Raw genomic sequence first — 22,658 nt, forward strand, 5'->3', positions numbered from 1 at the left:
CGGAAAACTTTAAGCATTGGAAAAGACAAGTGCAGATTTAACTAACTGCAAGTGGAGCAACTGATAAAGAAGATGAAGTACAAACGGCCATAATTTTGCATTGTGCAGGACCGCATATTTCGAATATTTATGATTAATATGTATGGGACGCAGGTGGCGCCAAAAAAAAAAACAAAAAAAAAAAAAAACAAACAGACAAGGTACTTGAAAATCTTCAGGCATATTGCAACCCCATAATAATGAGGTCCTGGAATCAGATAGGTTCTGGAATGTACCGTACCAAGAACCTTGGGACAGTTACCTAACTGAGCTTTAAATGAGAGCGTCGTCATGTGATTTCAGCATGAATGATAGAAGGATCAGAGATACAATAGTTTTCACATTTACGGGAAAACTTCAGTCAGAAACTCTTACTCAGAGAAGACAAGTTAAACCTGGACAAAACCACACAAATGTGTCGTGCATTTGAGTAGTCAAAGAAACATATAAAAAATCGAGGGAAGCCAGCTCTAGAAGTCAGACTGTAAATAAAATAACTCAAGAAAATTAAACACAAACGCGAAGCCAAAGGAAAAGAGATACTAACAGTCAGTCTGGGATAGGCAACTACGAAATAAACTGTCCTCACCAGTTCAGGGTAAAGATAGCGTTTCACTTAAGGAATGTAACGTCTGCGGACGCAAACAAGAGTTTAAGAAGGAAAAGTGTCCGGCATGGGGCAAGACATGCGACGCGTGCAAGGGAATTAATCATTTCGAGGTAAAATGCAAGAAAATCATTTAGGGCTAGTACAACGCACGAAGAACAAACAGATGATGATGACAATTGGCTTAATACCATAGAAACCAGTCAGAAAAGTACGAAACTCGGTGATCTAGGAAAAGCAACTCTTACAGTCGACAACTGAATTTCAGCGAAAACATTGTCGTACAGAAAGTTGTCACTCTCACTAAAAGAACACGTGAAGAGAGAAATAGATAAACTGGTCGAAAGAGGATTTTTAATACCCGTTACGGAAACGACTAAGTGGGTTAGTTATGGCTGTGGTACGAAAGCAGAATGGAAGTTTGAGTATCTGCATAGATCTACAGCCACGAAATACTTCGCACATGAGAGAACACGCGAAACATACGACATTGAAGAACGTGTTAACAAAACTTGCTTATGCAAAAGTCTTCAGTAAACTTGATGTTCGTGAGGCATACTGGCATGTGAGACTTGATCAGAAATCAAGTGAACTAACTACAATGATTGCACCTTTCGGTCGTTACAGATGGGCGAGGTTGCCATTTGGACTAAAGGTTTCGAGCGAAATTTTTCAAAGAAAATTCACTGAAGCACTTTGAGATTTGGATGGTGTTTTTACTATATCAGATGATATAATTGTTGCTGGATGTGAGAGCTCTTAAAAAGAAGCAAAACTAACAACGAGAGAAAATTGCAAAATTTCGTACAAATGATGCATCGAGCGGAATATCATGTTAAATGATGACAAGAAAGAATTAGGACTGACGGAAATCATTTGTCATGGTCACAAAATAACTAGTGAAGGAGTAAAAACAGACAATACAAAGGTCAAGGCAATACACGAAATGCTCAAACCAATGGATATTTCTGACGTGAAGAAGCTATGTGGCATGGTGCAGCATATGGCGAAATTTCTTCCACACCATGCAAATGAATTGGAACCGATTCTTCAACTCACACATAAAGATTCTGTCTGGAATTGGTCTGAAGAATTCGAGGCTGCTTTCCGGAGAATTAAGAAAAGGCTGACCGAAGCACCAGTGCTGGCATATTTTGGCGTAAACAAAGAAGTCGTACTACAAGTAGATAGTAGGAAAAATGGACTGGGTGCTGTCTTGCTTCAGGATGGCAGACCAGTTGAATTTTCGTCGAGGGCACTGAAACCGTCCGAAAGAAAGACGGCGCAAATTAAAAAGGAAGCTCTTTCAATGCTTTATAGTTTAGAACGTTTTGACCAATATACATATGGAAGAAATATCATAATACAAAATTATCACAAACCGTTAGCTGCGATACAAATGAAGCCTTTGAGCAAAGCCCCAAAACGATTACCAGATATCATGATGAAACTGATGAAAATGTTTCGATATGACATCGAATATAAATTTGTTAAATGAAAAAATCTTGTTATCGCTGATGCCTTAAGCCGAGCTTATCTAGAAACTCTTGACATGGAAATTGAACGACCAAGGATCCTGAACGTTATGTTCGACAACTTCATAGATGCGAGACTGCAAGAAGTCAAGAAAGCAACTTTGGAAGACGCTGATATGCAGTTACTTATGGAACTCATTACTGAAGGCTGGCCTGAAGCTACAGACAAAGTGCCATACTCAGTGTTACCATATTTTGATATGCGGGATGTCCTTAGCGTTCAAGATGGAATAATTGTCAAAGGAGAGGCAATTGTAATTCCCAAATCATTGAGAAAGGATATGAAGAATCGTTTTCACAGTGTTCATTTAGGCTACGATATCATGATCAGGCGAGCTAAATGAAAAATATTTTGGCCTGGATTGAATCAGTTGAATCATGTGAGGAATGCAAGCCAAGAAAACAAAGAGAGCAGCTTTTACAGCAGTGATGGAGACAGACTTTGGAATAAAGTAGGCATGGCTGTGTTTGCAATGAAGGAAAGACAGTACCTTGTTGAGATCGACTATTTTTCAAATTTCATATAAGTGGACTACTTAAGTATGGCAAGTCGTAGTCAAGTTGTAACCGTACTGAAGAAACAATTTTCAAGATTTGGAATAATTCCCACCACAATTATATCACATAATGGACCCGTACATCGTGAAAAGTCAGGATGAAGGAACGTATAGACGGAATCGTGTGCACATACGACTCACAAAGATAAATTCTGCATCCGGGAGACTTCACCGTTACATGAACCCGAGAACACTACTGTACCGACAAGTAGCCACAAAGATCAAACAACTGCAACACCAAGTGAATCAAAAGCTCCGGAATGTCACCTTCAGAGAATGTTAAAGATGACGTATTGTCAAATTCAGATATATCGACAACGACTGCACCAATAGTAAGACCCCGGAGAAACATCAGGAAGCCTGCTTATCTGAAAGACTTTGTGTGCTACAAGTGAATTATTAACTCTTAACATATAGGCCCTTGTCAATGAATGTTACATTGTTTTTGGTTAGTGAATATGTACTGATAATCTGATCATAGATTTCCAATAGTATTACAATTTCTACCTACACGGGTTGGTAATTTGTAAATATAGTGTGGCATATACCTCTGATCTTTGACGTTATGCTTTCTGCTTTGCATTTAGATTGAGATACAGTTTGTATTTAATCAACGTATGAAGTATTTGGGGACCTTACGGTAGTTTCATTTTCTGAACGCTGTAAAAGTTGAAAATAGACATGAAGCTGGAGAAGTAGTGATCTTATATTTAGAAAACTCAGTCAAAACTGTCGTAAAGATTTGCTATTCAGTTAGTGTGTTCTTTGGATGTGACAATTACAGAAAACACTCACAATATATCAATAGAATCAGCTCCTATCTACTCTTTGAAAAATAGTTTAAAATAAAATGTAATTATCTCAGTTCCTTTAGATTAAGGAATATTGTATACTTTTGGGGGACTTCTATAAGTCACTAATCCACTAAGTTTGCTTAATTGTCAAAACATTTGCATTGGTATGTCTCAGTATATTTAACCAGCAATGCATTATGAAGTCAGAGTGAGGAAGGGACTGCTCATTATTATTCATGATGTACAAGCGAGTGTTAATTATAGGTAGCCAATGAAAACAGAAACAGTACTGTTTTCCATTTATGTATCATCTGCTTCACTTTGTGCAAATTGTATGGTTTTTGAGACAGTTAAGCAGACAGTCTTAATAATGTGGAAGATTTACAGATGGAGCCCAGCAGGGAGTGTTAAAATTGAGAGATTCTAAATTAAAATGTTACATTTGTTCGTTAGGATCAGGGTTTGTTTCAGTCACGTAAGATAACACTTTTTGGGCAGGCCTAACTGGCAAATCACTTGTAATATGAGAGGGGCAACCTGGCTATCAGATTTTTTGAGTTTGGAATGATGTTTCTTAGATTGATTCAGGGGTTATACATTAGACGGCTAATTTAGACAATTATGTACAGGGCTCAAACTAATGTAATAAAAAGTGGAGAAATGACTTCTGTGTCCCCCCAAAAATTGTTAAATGCGAATGACTTTCAGGAGTAAATAAACGAGTAAAAAACCTTGTAATAAGATTTAATGTTTTAAAATGAAATATAATGTATTTCTAAAAGAAATGATAATTTTGTCCTGATACTGGAGAAAAATAGGTAATCAAAACATCTGAACATTTGAAGAAATGTTAATATACAAAAACTGCATAGTATATTAATATTTTTTATATTTTTTTATATTTTATTTTGTTTGTTTGTTTGTTTAATTATTAGCTCGTCACCCAAACGTTTACTAAGAAAATAATTCCAGAACCAGTCTACACTGCTGGATCGTATTAAGAAATAAAGTTGCTCAATTTGGAATACCTTAGGATATTACCCTTAAGACAACTTTGAACATATCCGTCTATTCCTATTGGCATTTGAATGCCATAGCTTTGGGAACAAATAAGGCCAGTGGTATTTTCGGAATTTAATCCTGTCTGATCAAGTCACCTTGACATGCAAAATAGTAATGTATGGCAGTGGGTGATTTATGAAATTGTCCAAACTGATAATTTATCCAATAGCACTGCTTCAAGTGAGACAAATTACAGATGTCTGAATTAATAGTTATCTGTAATTCATATTTACATATGTATATCATTCATTATAGATATTATATATCATTCATTATAGATATTATGTTGCTATTGAATATATATTTCAGAACAAGAGGGAGAACTTATTACAATGATTCCGCTTAGTGATTATATTCCCTGTGTTGCCATGGTTATTATTTTGTCATTGAATTTATATTTCTGGACAATAGGGACTAATTATTATACAGATTCTAAACTTAGTGATTACAGTTATTATGTTGCCAAGGTTATTATTTCATTGCTGAATTTATTTTTCAGAACATGAGGGACAACTTATTGTACTGATTCCACTTAGTGACAAAAGATTGAAGCCTCGCAGAACATAAGTTTGTTGCAGAAGTGACTGAAAATCTATTTTTCTCTCTATTTTTGGAAAGGACTTGTAACTTATGAAATCCCCCAAAAACCTGTTTTGATTTACTGACTTCATTTTCAAACCTTAGCTTTCTGATGTCTTTGTTCGTATATCTGACAATTTAAACACTGAAACAATGTCCGCTGATGTTTTTATTATAACATTAAATTAACTATAGTACGTTTGTTTGTTTATATTTTCAAAAATATTAGAGTTAAATGAGACTGCAGCAACAGGGATCAACCTAGACTTGAGTTTTAGGGAGAAGTGAGAAGTGATATCTTCTTTTGGACAGAACAGGAAGAAGTGAGAGCTCAACAGGGAGAAGAAGAAGCGAAGCAAGAAACACGATATATATATATATATATATATATATATATATATATATATATATATATATATATATATATATATATATATATATGAGAGCTCAACAGGGAGAAGAAGAAGCGAAGGAAGAAACACGATATATATATATATATATATATATATATATATATATATATATATATATATATATATATGTGTGTGTGTGTGTGTGTGTGTGTGTGTGTGTGTGCGTGTCTGTTTAACGTCAGCAAATGCAAAGGTTGTGCTTAAGCAGAAACAGCACCAGTTAGTTTCGCATATATTTCTCTTAACATGGGTTACAAAAAACTCAGCTCTGCCAAGGCTACTCACAAGGAAAGATAAAATGTTTTCGCTTCAAGCAATGGAGGTGGTTTTTATTTTATATTTGTAGCCTTTTCGCTACCGACAATATAAAATTACTGACTTGCCTGGTCAACAAAGGTATCAGTAGAGACTTGCTTCAAGTTCTAGACTCGGTTTACAAGATCTGCGTTCCTGGGTACAAATGAAATGGCAGTATACGGAATTTTTCAGGAGTAGTATTGGGTAAACAAATCCAAACTGAAACAGGGTATAGAACATGTTGCTCTGGAGCTCTACAGACTATGTCACAAATTGTGAACAAATGTCCACTGACAAAGGTCCCCGGTTACTGATGATGACGCTGTTATATGGCTAAGCACGCACTGAACACGATACATAAATACCTACCTGTGATTAGATTTCGCTTCTAAACATATCTGGATGAAAGCAAAGCAAGAACTCGTAATTCAAGGTATTAAATAATTGCAGACATTGAGTATTATTTAAAATATATTAGGTCAAAATATATTAAGTCAATATATATTAGGTCAAATTTTCGTGACAAAAGTTTTCGAACTATTTGATGCTATCATATAACGCCTGATTTGAGGGTATACATATTCACATACAACTGAAAAGGAACATGATTGGTTCTATTCTAGATTTTGAAACTTTCCGAATCATTGATCCTCCCTTTTACAACGAGGAGAATGTGGATGATTACCTCTATGTTTTAATTATCATCTTAAGGCAAATATGTATTGGATTAGGATGATCATGGTGCGTGATAGCCGATATCCAATGCGATGTTATATTGCGCTGAAATAAATAAATAAATCGGATAAAGTCACATGGGTTTTGAGAGTTAAAGACATACTATTCAGATATGGACTTGGTTATGTTTGGTATGCATAGTGTGTAACAGATGAATATTTTTCTTGCTCAGTTTCATACATCTTAAATACAGTTTAACTCAGCATTGTAATTCAGCTGTAAATAAATCACATAAAACATATCAATATAATAAATACTTTTTCCATTCATTATTGTATACAAATGCATTAGCCAGACTTCGATGTTCAGATCATAATTTTGCTATAGAAGAAGAACAGCATAAGGACATTCCTTCTAATCAAAGTATATTGCGATAAAAGCCGACTAGAAGATGAATATCAGGAAACCCAATTTATGCAGCTTTCAGAACAATGCTAGGTAGAGTTAGCAAAAGACATACATGCAAAGAAATATTCTGTTCTTTAACGAAGTTTACGAACCCTGTCAATGTATCTCAGCTTCATAAATGTTCATGCAGCTATATTATTGTTCTACTTATGTGCCATATTGCAGCAATGTAATGATATTTCACTTTAATCTTCCTGCATATTGTTAATGCGGGTGCTGGATTGTTTCGTTTTTGTTCTCTTTTCTTAATCTCACTGTGTCAATTTCTTTGTTTGTAACCTGGCATCCTGCGTCACTTCAATATTGCTATGTAATTCTAGTATTAATACGACGAGATGGTCCATGGCCATGTGTGGTGTAGGGCCATACTAGGAGTACGTCGAGATGGTCCATGGCCATGTGTGGTGGAGGACCGTACGAGGAGTACGTCGAGATGGTCCATGGCCATGTGCGGTATAGTGGCATACAAGGAGTACGTCGAGATGGTCCATGGCCATGTGCGGTACAGGGCAATACGAGGAATATGTCGAGATGGTCCATGGCCATGTGAGGTGGAGGGCCGTACGAGGAATACGACGAGATGGTCCATGGCCATGTGTGGTATAGTGGCATACGAGGAGTACGTCGAGATGGTCCATGGCCATGTGCGGTATAGGGCCATACGAAGATAACGTCGAGATGGTCCATGGCCATGTGCGGTGGAGGGCCGTACGAGGAGTACGTCGAGATGGTCCATGGCGATGTGTGATGGAGGGCCGTACGGGATATATATAGAGATGGTCCACGGACATGTGTGATGGAGGGCCGTACAAGGAATACGACGAGATGGTCCATGGCCATGTGTGGTGGACGGCCGTACAGGGAATACGTCGAGATGGTCCATGGCCATGTGTGGTGGACGGCCGTACGGGGAATACGACGAGATGGTCCATGGCCATGTGTGGTGGAGGGCCGTACGAGGAGTACGTCGAGATGGTCCATGGCCATGTGTGGTGGAAGGCCGTACGGTGAGTACGACGAGATGGTCCATGGTCATGTGCGGTATAGGGCCATACGAGAAGTACGTCGAGATGGTCCATGGCCATGTGTGTATTATTATTATATTATCGTCATCACCACCAACAACAGTCAAACGATACTGCTAAGGATAGATCAGTGAATAAGACCGAAGAGAAATAAATTAATCGACAGTGAATATATACTTTGCAATATAATTGTAAACTTGAATCAAGCATCCGGATTTATTTTGTATAAATGTGTATACATGTATCCTATCTGAGAAATGTCCATGTCAAATACATATATGTGTAGATATGACTATTTGTTGTAAGGTAAGTATTGTAGATTTGTCTGTCTATCTGTGAAAAAGGATGACAGACAATCGTATCTACACACAGGGAACTGAGTAAAACAAAATCAAGGAAGCACGCTGAACACGTTCACCCTCTCTCTGTTGGTACTAACACGTTTCTGATTAAAATGAAAATTTACAGAGCAATGGTCGAATCATGAGACACGGACGAGTATGACCGGTGGCTTATATCCACCCAAACTGTGAACGCATTTACCACGCCTATGATTTTGTCAGAGCCATAATCAAACAACGGTTTCAATATAGAATCGGAACGTATTTGCTTGTCCGCCAATCCCATATTATCGGAATCAAACACACCACATATTAAATTTACTTAAACTCTTTCCAATTAGGCCCATAGTACAATAAGAAGCAGCAGAGAGAGGTGAACAGACCACTTGCTGGAAGGTCCATTTTTGAAAAATAAAGCTTCCTACAAAAACGAAAAAAAAATAAGGTCAACAACATAAAAACCGAAGCCTCTAACTTACCGAGAGTTTTTCTAATTAGGTTACTTTATCTTTTGTCGTTCGTATTTTTCAAAAATTTGTTTACCCACCGTGACACTCATTTGTGGTCGCACTCTCTCTGCTGCTATAAATGTGTGAGTACTTAAACCATTATTATATCAATCTCTCAACCAAAGATTTTATCGAGACCTATACGATATCGTGATCGAGGATCATGTAATTTGTTGTCATAAATACGTGTGGAGCAGATTGTGCTTTTGAAAAGTAGTTTTTGAACTTAATCATGTTCATATCTCCTGAACACCAAGCCTGATTAATGTTTCACAGATTATGTGTATCGACTCTATTAAATACAACTAAAAGTTTACAATTACCTCTGATCACTTTAGGTATTTGTGTATATCGCTGAGTAACATAAATCACGTCTGTATTTTCATATCTGCCTCGAGAAATTATTCTAGCTGGATTTGATTGTTTGTCCAGCATTACATAATCGTATACCACGAGATTATTAATAAATCCATCGAGGTCATCTACAGATGGGGTTTCATCAATATCGGTGATAAAATTAATAATATCATTGCCATCCTCGTCCAACCATTTTGCATTTTCATTAAAATCTTTAGGTACATCATATCATCTCTGATCATCAACTGACGGAGTTACTAAATACAACTTATCCCATCTGAGCCATCTCATTCTCAGATTAAGTAATAATTGCGTTTTACAAGACCCAGGTGAACCTATGAGAACTGATCTGACAAAATTTGCTAGCGCTAGGTGATGTTTTACTGACTCTTGCTTTCGTGTCACTTAGAAATCAATGACATCCATGTTATAAAAATATAATAAATAATATGGATTTATATTATTTCCGATGCAGAATATCCACTTCCATAAGTGAATTAACAACAACAATAACAAAAAATAAAAAGCGTGCAGTTACAGGCAGATGTGTAAAATGTGGTACAAATAAATATAAATTTGTTTCGTCTCGTATGAAAACAGGTGGTGATATCGCTACATGATTAGAAATATTACCAGGAACTCCATGGGCTAAATACCCAGGAGAAAAACATCTTTCAGGATATAATTAATGTCGTCCTGGAACTCGACCTGATATCCGACTTGACGAGCGAGATCAACCAAGACCTGGAGAGTATCCAATAAATGCAATTGATCAAGCATGTCACGTTGAAGATGTAGGTTATACAAATCCAGATCAGCAACAACCACATATCGCAGATGTGAAGTTGATTTAGTTAAATTCCATAAAAAATAAATCTTTCAGAGAATCATTAGCTCATTGGTTGGCAAAATCTGCGATGAAACATAAACTAGTATTAGGAGCCTGTAATTAATCGACCGATTATTATACAATAATGGAATCGATTTATTATAGCCCAAGAGGATACTGGACGGGTAGACCAGCGATTAGTAAACTGGCTGATGCAGCAAATGTTACACGTTCTGTTGCTGCCAATTGGTAAGCACGACAGGCAATATGGCAAAAGTATCTACCACCACCTAAAAGAATTCTACATGCACATTTTGATGTCAGCACTCCTAATGAAGTTCATGAAGCAGATTTAATTTTTACCACACGATACTATTAAAATTGGTAGACGTCAATCACGTACATACCAATACGCGTTGACTGTCGTTGAAGTTGTAAGTGGCGATAAGGATGCAGATCCGTTATCAACTAAAACAACCACTGGTGTTTCTTCTGTTTTTGAACGTATTTATCAACAAGGACCCTTGCGATGACAACAGTTACTACAGGTTGATCCTGGTAAGGAATTTCATGGTGCAGTATCATCTCCGATGAAAAAACATAATGTCAAAATTAGACGAGGACATACTGCAATTCATCGTGATCAGGGAAATCTTGAACGATTTAATCGAACATATGCTGAGCGGTTATTAGGATATCAATATTTCGTCTCGTATGGAAACGGGTAGTGGTATCGCTACATCATTAGGAAAATTACCAGGAACTCCATGGGCTAAATACCCAGGAGAAAAACATCTTTCAGGATATAATTAATGTCGTCCTGGAACTCGACCTGACATCCGACTTGACGAGCGAGATCAACCAAGACCTGGAGAGTATCCAATAAATGCAATTGATTAAGCATGTCACGTTCATGATGTAGCTTATATAAATCCAGATCGGAAACAACGACATATCGCAGATGTGAAGTTGATTTAGTTAAATTCCATTAAAAAAATTGTATTTAGTTGTGTACTAATCAGTCAAAAGCTTTTTCTTGATCGAAAATTACCATGGCACCTTTTGATCCTGTTTCGTTTATATAATCAATTATTGTTTTTTTTATATTTAAAATGTTACTTTGCATGTCCCTCCCTTTTTCCCCGCAAGTTTGATTTATCCAGTCTTTACTCTATTGGTTAATATTCTGCTTAATAATTTGTAATCTGTGTTTAAAAGCGAAATTGGCCTCCAGTTTTTAATACCCTCTCTATCACTCTTCCCCTTATAAATAATTGTTATGATTCCCTCCCGCACCGATTTTGACATTGTTTCTTTTTGCTTAAGAAAATATTATTGTACAGAGCATTTAGGATCGACGTTAGCTCACCGTGGAATGTTTGATAGAATTCCGTGGTGAGACCATCCTTCCCTGGTGATTTCTTCTTTGTAAGTGCAGCAATATTTTTTGATATTTCTTCATCGAAGATGACATCATCACATATGTTCTTATGTTCTGTTGATATCATCTCACATTCGACTTCATTTAGGTAGTTGTCGATTGTGTCAGGATCATTTTATTGTGTTGTATATAGATTTTTATAAAATAAGTAGATACTATTTAGGATATGGGATTTTCCTGTATATGTTAAATTTCCAACTCTAATTTTTTTCTAATATTTGTCCCCTTCTCTCCTTAATTCTTCCCGTTTGTATAAGCTATGGGCTTTTATATATATATATATATATATATATATATATATATATATATATATATATATATATATATATATATATATATATATATATATTTCGGTAAATTTCCCTGCCCTTATTATTTATTCTTGAGTTTCTTCTTCTTCGATGTCATTTGTTTTTTGTGCAATTATTTTCCTATCGTTCGCAATTTGGTGTTATACGTAAGGTTATTTTTAGTTGGTTTTTATCTTTCATTATTTTTACTGCCCTTGTATTAGAATACTGTATTGCTTTCTTTTTTTATTGTGTTTTTTAAAATATCCCACTGTTTTATTATGTCCACAGTTCCATCGTTTTTAAAAACTTAAATTACATTTTCTATTATATCCACAAACTCCGCATCGTTTAAAATTCTGTTGTTTAATTTCGACTGTCCAGGACCCCACTTACACCTATTCCTAATTTTTAATTCAATTCAAACCATTTTGTGATCAGATACTTTAAAATCAGATATTACAGTTTTTTTTATATATATCAATGGATTGAAATTTGTTCCGTAAAATCTATCTATCCTGCTTCCCTGTCCATGCTTGTATTCATGTGTTCGCGTCGAACTAGATTTAATTTCCAATATATATCATATAAATTGTGTTTGTTAAATAGGTTTAACATTTCAGATTTAACACGTTTATCATTCACTGTTAAGTCAGTGGTCCTATCAATTTCGTCACCTACCCAGTTAAAACATCCCCCCTAAAATCAAATTTTCCGTTGGAATATTTAACAAATAGTTGAATAAGTTTTCAATAAAAGCTTGTTTTTTTACATCTGTTAGCTGGAAAGTATACGTTGATTATATGCCAATGATGCATCTCGATATGTAATAAGCGTCACTTAAAAATTCTTCTAGATCCATTAAAGCCCTGTTTATATTTTACTATTATGGCCACTCCTCCTCTAGGTGTCTTCATTATTGTAATCACTAGAAATAACTACTGAATTTAGTTGGACTTCAAAAAGGTATTTTAATTACGGTATAATCCCATTATGAGTTTCCTGTAGCAAAATCACGTCAAAGTTCGTTTCTTGGTTAGTATGTCTACTTTTTCTTTGTTTATCCCAAATTGGAAGTATAGTCCCTCCATTTCTGCTAAATTTACCAGGTGCCGCAACACTTAATAAAATTTTCCTATTCAAAATTGTGTTAGAATATGAATATATATATATATATATATATATATATATATATATATATATATATATATATATATATATATATATATATATAGGTTGTCTAGAATCAAATTATTCTTATATGTTTGGAAAGCTCTGGTCTATTTCCAGATCTTTAAATCTCTGATTTTCCCCCTTTGTTATTTCTTCAGTTATTGAGCTGGAATCAATTTCATTTCTGTTTCGTCCGCGCTCAATTCCAAATCGTCTTTTAAGAAATCATTGATCTTGTCATTGTCTTTGTCCGTGTCATTTGCTTGCTTATTGTTTTTGTTTTGTCTAGTCATGATCATTGTCCTAACCGGCGGAGTGATGGTTTGTTGGGTTTTGTTTATGACAAGCTCATCCCCACTCATTTCCTCTTCTAGGGAGGGTCTCTGGGATGAATTTGTCAGTTTTCTTTTCAGTTGGGGTGTGTGTGACGATGTGAGGGTTTCAGCCCTATCAGGTCGACCGGCCCATCTTCTGTTTGGTGTCCTAAAGTTTCTTCATCCTCCTCCACATGGAGGAGGTAGTAAGATTTGTTTTTAAAATGTCCCCTTCTATTTCAAAGGACACAGACTTTAAAGTTTTTCTGGGGGTGGCAAAGTCCTCCCATTCGAGGTCTTTCATCCCCAGAGCTCCCGTTGTGTCACTTTTGGGCTTGGACGCTGTTTGCGTCTGTTGTGTCAAAATTTGTAATTGTGGTTATTTGGTAGGTCCCATCATGGACATAGTTTTGGTCATTGGTTTCCTGGTCATTCTTTGCATCAATTTGGCTTCTTGAACATTTATAGCCTCATTTGGGGTATCTTATTGAATACGTGCCGATGCGATTTCCATTTGTGTGGGTCCTACTGCTAGTGCTGCTGCTGCAGCATATGTGCCTGGTACGTAAGGTTCCTTACAGTCCCTTGGTGCATGACCTGTTTTTGTTTACATCTAGGGCATGCCCTTTCTAGCTCACATCCTCTGTACCAGGATTTCAATAAGAAACCTAGCACATAGAGGAATGTGGGTATCTTCACCAATCGTCTTTGGCTATTGTATTCTCACGCCTGTTTTGAGGGTTGGATGGCCCCAAACCACGGCCATTTTTTCGGCTTTATCTGGTACTTTTAATTGTGTTGAAGTTTCTTTACTAACATTTCATTGTCAACTTCTAGAGGGAGCCCTGAGATGAATATTTAACGGGGTTTTGGTTCAACCTCTCGTATTATTGAAGGTGCGTTTGATACCGTAGCTTTTAGTCATTTGACTTCTAGCTCATCAAAAGCTACCACGGCAGAGCCAAAATCGTTTGAGCAGATCACAAACATGTTTCTTCGCACCATTTTGTATCCATTCAATCTTGTGTATTGCTATTTCCCTCAGTTTTAGGGCAGTTAGAATCTCTGACTGTCGGTGGCAGTCATTCGCTGTCCCGAAGTCCAGAAGTTGACAACCTTTATGGTGGTCTGCAATTAAATATTATCTTCGTTTCCCTTTTTCTACCCTTAATGCAAAATATTCCTCTAATTTAGCTCCATTGTACATGATTTGTTTTGGTATGCTATCCATACTACTTGATATGGAGATAATCCTATGCACCGAATGTATGCGAATAGAGCTCACTGATAAGTTGAAGTGAACTTAACTCAATGGATCTCTCACCACTAAACTTTCTTGAAATGGCAAAATAAAAAGGTCAGGTGCAGATTTCTGCAACTGTCCAAGCTACAAAAATTACAAAATAACAAAAATGAAAAGATGAACATGAAATTGAAATTTGAAAATTTGCAGAAGTGGCAAATCAAAAACTCAGGTACAGACTAAATATTCTGCAACTGACAAAATACAATTTGCAAAATGAAAAAAGAAAAATATAAATGATGAAAATGAAAATGAAATAGCACGCAAAAGGCACAAAAACCAAAATGCTGTTTCAAAACGTATACATCAACCATTAGAGTGCGCTCTTATGAGCTGCCTTGGTTGCCAATTGCTTCATCACATGGCATGTCCAATAAGAATGAATACTTGGACAGTAAGAAATCAGAAAACTATCTTTAAGAACATGATATCTATTGTAGACTGAGGTACATATATTATCATCATTGTACCCAAACAGGAGTACCTAATATTTATATTTATAGGAAGGTACGGCACGTCCGTCATGTACGTACTATTGTTTTATCGATGTGTCTCTTTTCTAGAGCTTTATATTGCTATCGAGTCTGCCTCCATAGCCATCCCATTTATTCTGTGCACTTTGGTTCTTTTCCCACCCATAATGAGCTTGCATTGTATCTGAGGGGCATTTCTGTTGCCTATGTTGGTATTCCTTAATTGCGTAGCCTTTACTCAAGTTGGTAGACTTTAATTTCAGTACTGGATTATCACTGTGCATATTGTTCAACAGGTTTGTTGTGCGCGTCTTTCACATGAATCAGGTCAGGGTGAAGGAAGGTATAATGGTAAATGACCGGGCCGACGTTATCCAAAAATGTCGTGGTTTGACACGTGTGCTAGGTTGAACGGCATGCCAATATTTATTAATAGTTCATCGTACTGCGGCATGTCCACGTCTCCTCCAGGATGTAGACAAGATAAAAAGACCTTATCTATCTGGACGAGCGACGGGTTGATAAGGGTCTGTCGTAATTTATATCCAACTGGTTCAGTTCTTGACTTCTTTCAGGGTCATTTTATCCGACTTGGACAATAACTATGGTATTTACTGGTGTCAATTTTGTTCAGTTCTGTTTGAGACTTCATTGGTGGCACCAGGGTATGATTTCAAATGTACATCATGTGAATGTCTTCTGGTGTTGATTCCTTTCAGACGAGATGATCCTGTAATCAGGGTATTTGTTGGTGGGGGAGGAGCATGACTAAGTTGTATTTGATTTGTCTCAGGTTGTTCGTAACTTAGTATAGTGAGTATTGGTTTACCCGTCTGTCTGACCTGTGGCCGTCTTTTTTTTATCCTACTCTGGGTATTAGCTTTATAGTTCGATTACATTTTAATTGTTTCATTAATACAGATGTTTTCTTATCTATTTCAAGTTTAGCATCTAATGTCTGCTGTCTGATTTCTTCAAATTGCATTGAGGTTGATTCGTCATACACAAACATGCATTTTGTCGGGATTGATAATTGGTCGTTTATGTTTACAAATTATTAATTCTATTTTCTTTGGCAGACTTTGTATTTAGTTTAAATTGGCCGTCATACAAGTATACATTTATCGAAGCCTGGACCGTTCTAAGATATTTGAATATTTTTCTACATTGGGTACAGAGCCAGAATTTTACTTTGTCCCTATGCTAATACCATCACAAGTATCATTTTACCAAGACATATACTTGTTAGACCTTGCCGTATATTTAAGTTTTTGACTTGCATTTTGATTTATAGCCAGAGCTACACTCATGTTCATTATCAGATTCAGCTTCGGTGCATTTTACATCCTGTTTTGTCGAGATACTGCTTGAGGTTATATATGTTTGTTTAACTTGTTATACTGCCGTTCACAACGCTTGATTCATTCTTTACTTCGTTCATGTTATCCGAATATGCATCAATGTTATAAATACCTGCTTCGTCGTCATTCTGATGTGAATTCGTTGCATCATTTTCCTTGAACGTTTAAGGTGGAGTTTTTGGCCGAAATTGATTCTTTCTCATTTTGTCGTACAGATTCCGTGAGTTATTGGCTCACTTTTCGAGCTTTTTAACGCGGTATCTCGTTGTTGAACAAGTTGCTGATCTAACTCACTGCGATATGAATATGTTTTTGTTATGATTTGTGCAAATGAATACACATGTCTACACAAATCATGTCTCTGTGCTGAATTTTGTTAAAGCAGCATTATTCGTTAAGAGAGTGATCACCGACCAGGGATATATATATTTCTCATAATTCCGTGTCAAATGTTTGCAAGTTTTGGGCCCATTTTAACTGGTACAGAATAAAGGTCACATATTATAAAATTTGGGTTTGTAGTGAAAATGAACTAGAATGCATTTCAATGTCACTTGCATAGAATATAAAGGAGCGGAATTTTATAACAAGTATATACGGTAATTGGCGCTGTTCTAAATTGCCCACTGTTCACACAACGTTGTCATAAGTCGTTCGTTTAAGGGAGGCACGTATGCATCTTCCAAATGAAAACCTACCCGAATATAAATCGGTGTTAAAAGAACCAAACGATAAAAAATTTAAAGAAACAGCACAATAGCAAAACCATGACGATCCAATACGACTCGCCTCTATAGTAGCTATTGAAAATTAACTAACAGAGTATATGCTGGATAATAAACAACCAGCAAATATGAATGGTGATAACATTGAACGAGACTCCCCTGAATGGGCATACAATGAGTGGATTGGACAAAGCAGATTAAGCAGTAGAGATCTTCTGTGGCCTGAATGTTAAAAACATTTGCCACGCCGATCGAGCAATAGGTGCATCAGAGGCTAAAAATTATATAGATTATTTTCGCCAAACTTTTATGGCGGATCTGAAAGAAATCAATGTTCAAAAGCCTATAAAAAGCAGCTACACCTGTTATGGAACCACTCAAAAGAAGGTCACCCGCTAAGAAACCACCCAAAGAGACGCCTTTACACACAAAAAGACGTAATGACATGGACAGACGAGGATTTCACAAACTAGAAGCAATCAGTCTTAAACGAGAAAGAATACGTACTACAATTAAAATGTCTATCTGGATTATGTGACCCTAATGATCTCGCAGACGGATTAGAAAACACTCGTGGATAAATAGGCAATAACGCACCCAAAGTCATTAATGAATCTACATCAATTGGCCAGCGACTGGTCATTAATGACGTCATGGATAGAGAAACATATCGACCGCTGATGCATTAACTTATTAAAAATATCAATGACGTCTATTAATTACTACGATACCGATGATGAGTTCTGAAGCAATTGAGATGGTGCGTTTGCTACAAGAAATATATACTGCAATGCAACAGGTTTTTGTAAATGCAATCTAGAGCGTTACCTCGTGACGACAATCTCATCAACGAAGGCAGAATTCAGTGTGACTTTTTCTGCACCTGTTCACGCCGGTGAATCACGCACCCTTTAGATCACGCTTGCATCGCCGCACTGTGAGTACATTACTGTTGGTCTAAAATCCGTTTGGTGGTCTACCCGCAAACGAATCATTTATGTTTCCAACAGATACTATTGGTTGTACCTGAATAATATTGAACTTCCTGCTGAGCATACAACATAGAATCGATCGATGATGAATTTTGATGAAACCCCTCATTGGTTACCGTCAATATTCTAAAATATACATACTTGCCAATAAGCACAGCATCAGTTCTGTTGACGCAATACAATCTTAAACATGCGCCATTGATATTGCGTGGTCACCAGTAAGGTAAATATTAGGTGGGAATGACGATATTTCAGATGATAAACGAGTGTTACCTATATCGTGCCTGACATTGTAAAAATCATCTTAATTATGCAGATCAATTTATCTTGTGACTCTGTCAGTTTGAGGTATAAATGCGGGTCTGAAACGACCGACGAAGCAGTTCAGTGTTATATACTGTTCAGGTTTTCAGCAACCATGTGATCTGATTTCAATTACGACTGCGGTACCTACTTATCTACCATATCATAATAATCGGCCGACACATGTTCGTTTTAGCCTTGTGGACCAGGTCGAACACGTCATCGATCTTTGAGGTGGAACATTGATACAATTGTGCATTAGAGATCGAACTGACATTAAATAATTGGATATTCGTACGTGGACGAGTGAGACCTTATCGCGTTGTTAGCTCGAGAAATTCCATTTGCGTGGCATATTATGGAACTGGCCATGATGATGTTTTTAGTGGATTGTTTACAGACGCAGCTTTGCTAGTATAAAAAAGAGTTGCTGTGGATCAGATTAATGAAACTGGGATCACGAGCGATTCAATCATTTCGAGATTGAATATAATTATTAGTGAATCAAGCACCAAAGGCTCCAGTTACACTAGCATCGACAGAAACAACACTGGCTGCGGTTAGTAAACTGATTAATGTTGCCTCTCAACAACGATTGTCAGATTCAGTGACTGCAAATACGGCAATGGGAAACGGATTACGGTTGAGGACATGAGTGGTAAAGCTACCAAAGTCGTCAAGCAAAGGTATTCTACACATCAATAATGTGTAAGCGGAAACTAAAGTACCATAATGGGTCAATTCGAATATATATCTGATCCTGCATTTGACATGAATGCAGCTGTGTTAGGGGATCGAAGTAAACGAGATTTTCACTATTACTCATGCCCGGTCAGAGATTCTACTCAACCTAAAACAGAACTGCAAATGCAGGACACATCTAAGTTTTTCCCTTCCATGTGAGGCATTCTTGGAAGATGAGCGAAAACTTGTGCGAGCTGACCATGCGAATGGCTAAATGTGATTTGTCAACAATGGTATCATGGTGTTGTTTCATAGTACGCGTATTTCGCAAGGTTTTTTGCTCGGAGCTAGATACACAAACACCTTGTTTCGTAAGAATAACGCAAGCGATGCAACTTGACGTACAGGAGGTGCTGACGGTAATGTTGTATTAGAAACGTTAACATTATGGATGTCTGTGTTATTCCCATCCACGTTTTACAGAATCGGGTTTGTTATCGTGTATCAAGTCGGAAACGACGTTAACGCTGTCGTTTCTCGCGCATACCACATACGCACACCCACCATCTGGTATTGCGGGACAATTTACTTGGCAAATAAATACCCAACTTGATCTTACTGTACCAATATATGTGTTTGTAGCGTTTCAAAATGTAAATCGAAATGAATGTCAAGAGTACAGTAAAATTATATGTGACACCATATGAGTGACTGAAGTTTCCTTTGCGGTTAAACGGCCATCATGAACATTCTGAAGAAATTCAGCTTAACTTTGCAGTACACACTCCTCATATTCCACGTACATATCACAGTCTGTGGTCCTATATGTATGCGAAGAAAAAAAACAGTGAGTGAGTAGCTAACATTTACACATCGATAAAGACCCAACCATGATCATTTAATCATATTATATATATATATATATATATATATATATATATATATATATATATATATATATATATATATATATATATGTGTGTGTGTGTGTGTGTGTGTGTGTGTGTGTGTGTGTGTGGTCAGCGAATGCAAAGGTTGTGCTTAAGCAGAAAATATACCAATTAGTTTAGCATATATTTCTTTAACATAGGTTACAAAAAACTCAGTTTTGCAAAGGCTACTCCCAAGGATAGATAAAATGTTGTCGCTTCAAGCAATGGCTCAGAAATATCTGCGTAAAAATGGAGGTGGTTTTATTATATATTTGTTGCCTATTCCCTACTGACAATTTAAAATTCCTGACTTGCCTGGTCAACAAAGGTATCAGTAGAGACTTGCTTCAAGTTCTAGACTCGGTTTACAACATCTACGTTCATGGGTACAAATGAAATGGCAGTATACGGAATCTTTCACCAGTAGTATTGGGTAAACAAATCCAAACTGAAAATGGTATAGTACATGTTGCTGTGGAGCTCTACAGACCATGTCACAAACTGTGAACAAATGTCTACTGACAAAGGTCCCCGGTTACTGATGGTGACTGTGTTTTAAGGATGAGCACGCACTGAACACGATACATAAATACCTACCTGCGATTATCTTTCGCTCCTAAACTTATTTGGACAAAAGCAAGGCAAGAACTCGTAATTTCAAGCTATTAAGTACCTGCAGACATTGAGTATTATTTAAAATATATTAGGTCAAAATATATTAGGTCATATTTCCGTGACAAAAGTTGTCAAACTATTTGATGCTATCATAACGCCTGATTTGGGGGTATACATATTCACATACAACTGAAAAGGTACATGATTCGTTCTATTCTAGATTTTGAAACTTTCCGAATCATTAATACTCCCTTTTACCACGAGGAGAATGTGGAAGATTACGTCTATGCTTTAATTATCATTTTAAAACAATTATGTATTGGATTAGGTTGATCATGGTGTGTGATAGCCGATATCAAATGCGATGTTATATTACGTTGAAATAAATGGATGAATCGGATAAAGTCACATGGGTTTTGACAGTTAAAGACATACTATTCGGATATAAGCTTGGTTATGTTTGGTATGAATAGTGTATAGGAGATGAATATTTTTCTTGCTCAGTTTCATTCTTCTTAAATAAGTTTAACTCAGCATTGTAATTCAGCTGAAAATAAATCACATAAAACGTATCAATATAATAAATACTTTTTCCATTCATTATTGTATACAAATGCATTAGCCAGACTTCGATGTTCAGATCATAATTTTGCTATAGAAGAAGAACAGCATAAGGACATTCCTTCTAATCAAAGTATATTGCGATAAAAGCCGACTAGAAGATGAATACCACGAAACCCAATTTATGCAGCTTTCAGAACAATGCTAGCTAGAGTTAGCAAAAGACATACATGCAAAGAAATATTATATTCTTTAACGAAGTTTGCGAACCCTGTCAATGTATCTCAGCTTCTCAAATGCTGATGCAGCTATATTATTGTTCTACTTATGTGCCATACTTCAGCAATGTAATGATATTTCCCTTTAATCTTCCTACATATTGTTAATGCGGGTACTGGATTGTTTGGTGTTTTTTTCTCTTTTTTTCCCTCTTTTCTTAATCTAACTGTGTTAATTTTTTTTATTGTAATCTGGCATCCTGCGTCACTTCGATATTACTATGTAATTTTTGTATTAGGAGTGTACGACCTACATTACCAATAAACTATTGTCATAAAACTCAGTTCTCCTGTAAAATATTTATTTATTTATTTATTATTTGTCAATGACTGTTATTTAGACAATAAAAGAATATGTCGCTTGTATGTATGTATTTTATACAAAGTTAAATTTGTTTTTTTTCAAAGTATACAGAATTCAACTTTCGTATCTTATTACATCTTGTTGTGGGTTATTGTCTAACGCCTTGATTACTTTGAGAGATGGGCAGGCGTTTAAACATGCGATAAACGAAAAAGCAAAAAAAAAGATTTAAAAAAAAAAAAAGACGGCGTGTGATAATAAAACTATCGCTTCCTTACCACTCAGTCCTTCTCACATAGTTTTCCGAATACGTTGAGATGGTCCATGGCCATGTGTGGTGGAGGTCGGTACGGGGAATACGTCGAGATAATCCATGGCCATGTGTGGTATAGGGCCGTACGGGGAATACGTCGAGATAATCCATAGCCATGTGTGGTGGAGGGCCGTACGGGGATTACGGCGAGATGGTCCATGGTCATGTGTGGTGGAGGGCCGTACGAGGAGTACGACAAGATGGTCCATAGCCATGTGAGATGGAGGGCCGTACGGGGAATACGAGGAGATGGTCCATGGCCATGTGCGGTATAGGGCCGTACAGCCTATTAGGTACAACTTGCATCTCTGCGATGGAACTTGAAAATAGTGGACGCCATATCCACGTGCCGCATGCAGAAGAGCAAAAGCCCAATAGTAACGTAAATTATAATTCAATCAGTTTATATTTATTATTATTATTATTATTATTATTATTAGTATTAGTATATTATATTATATTATATTATCGTCGTCTTCGTCGTCATCACCAATAACAGTCAAACGATA

The sequence above is a fragment of the Sinohyriopsis cumingii genome, chromosome 18 (genome assembly GCF_028554795.1).
Source record: "Sinohyriopsis cumingii isolate HCF-2022 chromosome 18, ASM2855479v2, whole genome shotgun sequence".
NCBI lineage: Eukaryota > Metazoa > Mollusca > Bivalvia > Unionida > Unionidae > Sinohyriopsis > Sinohyriopsis cumingii.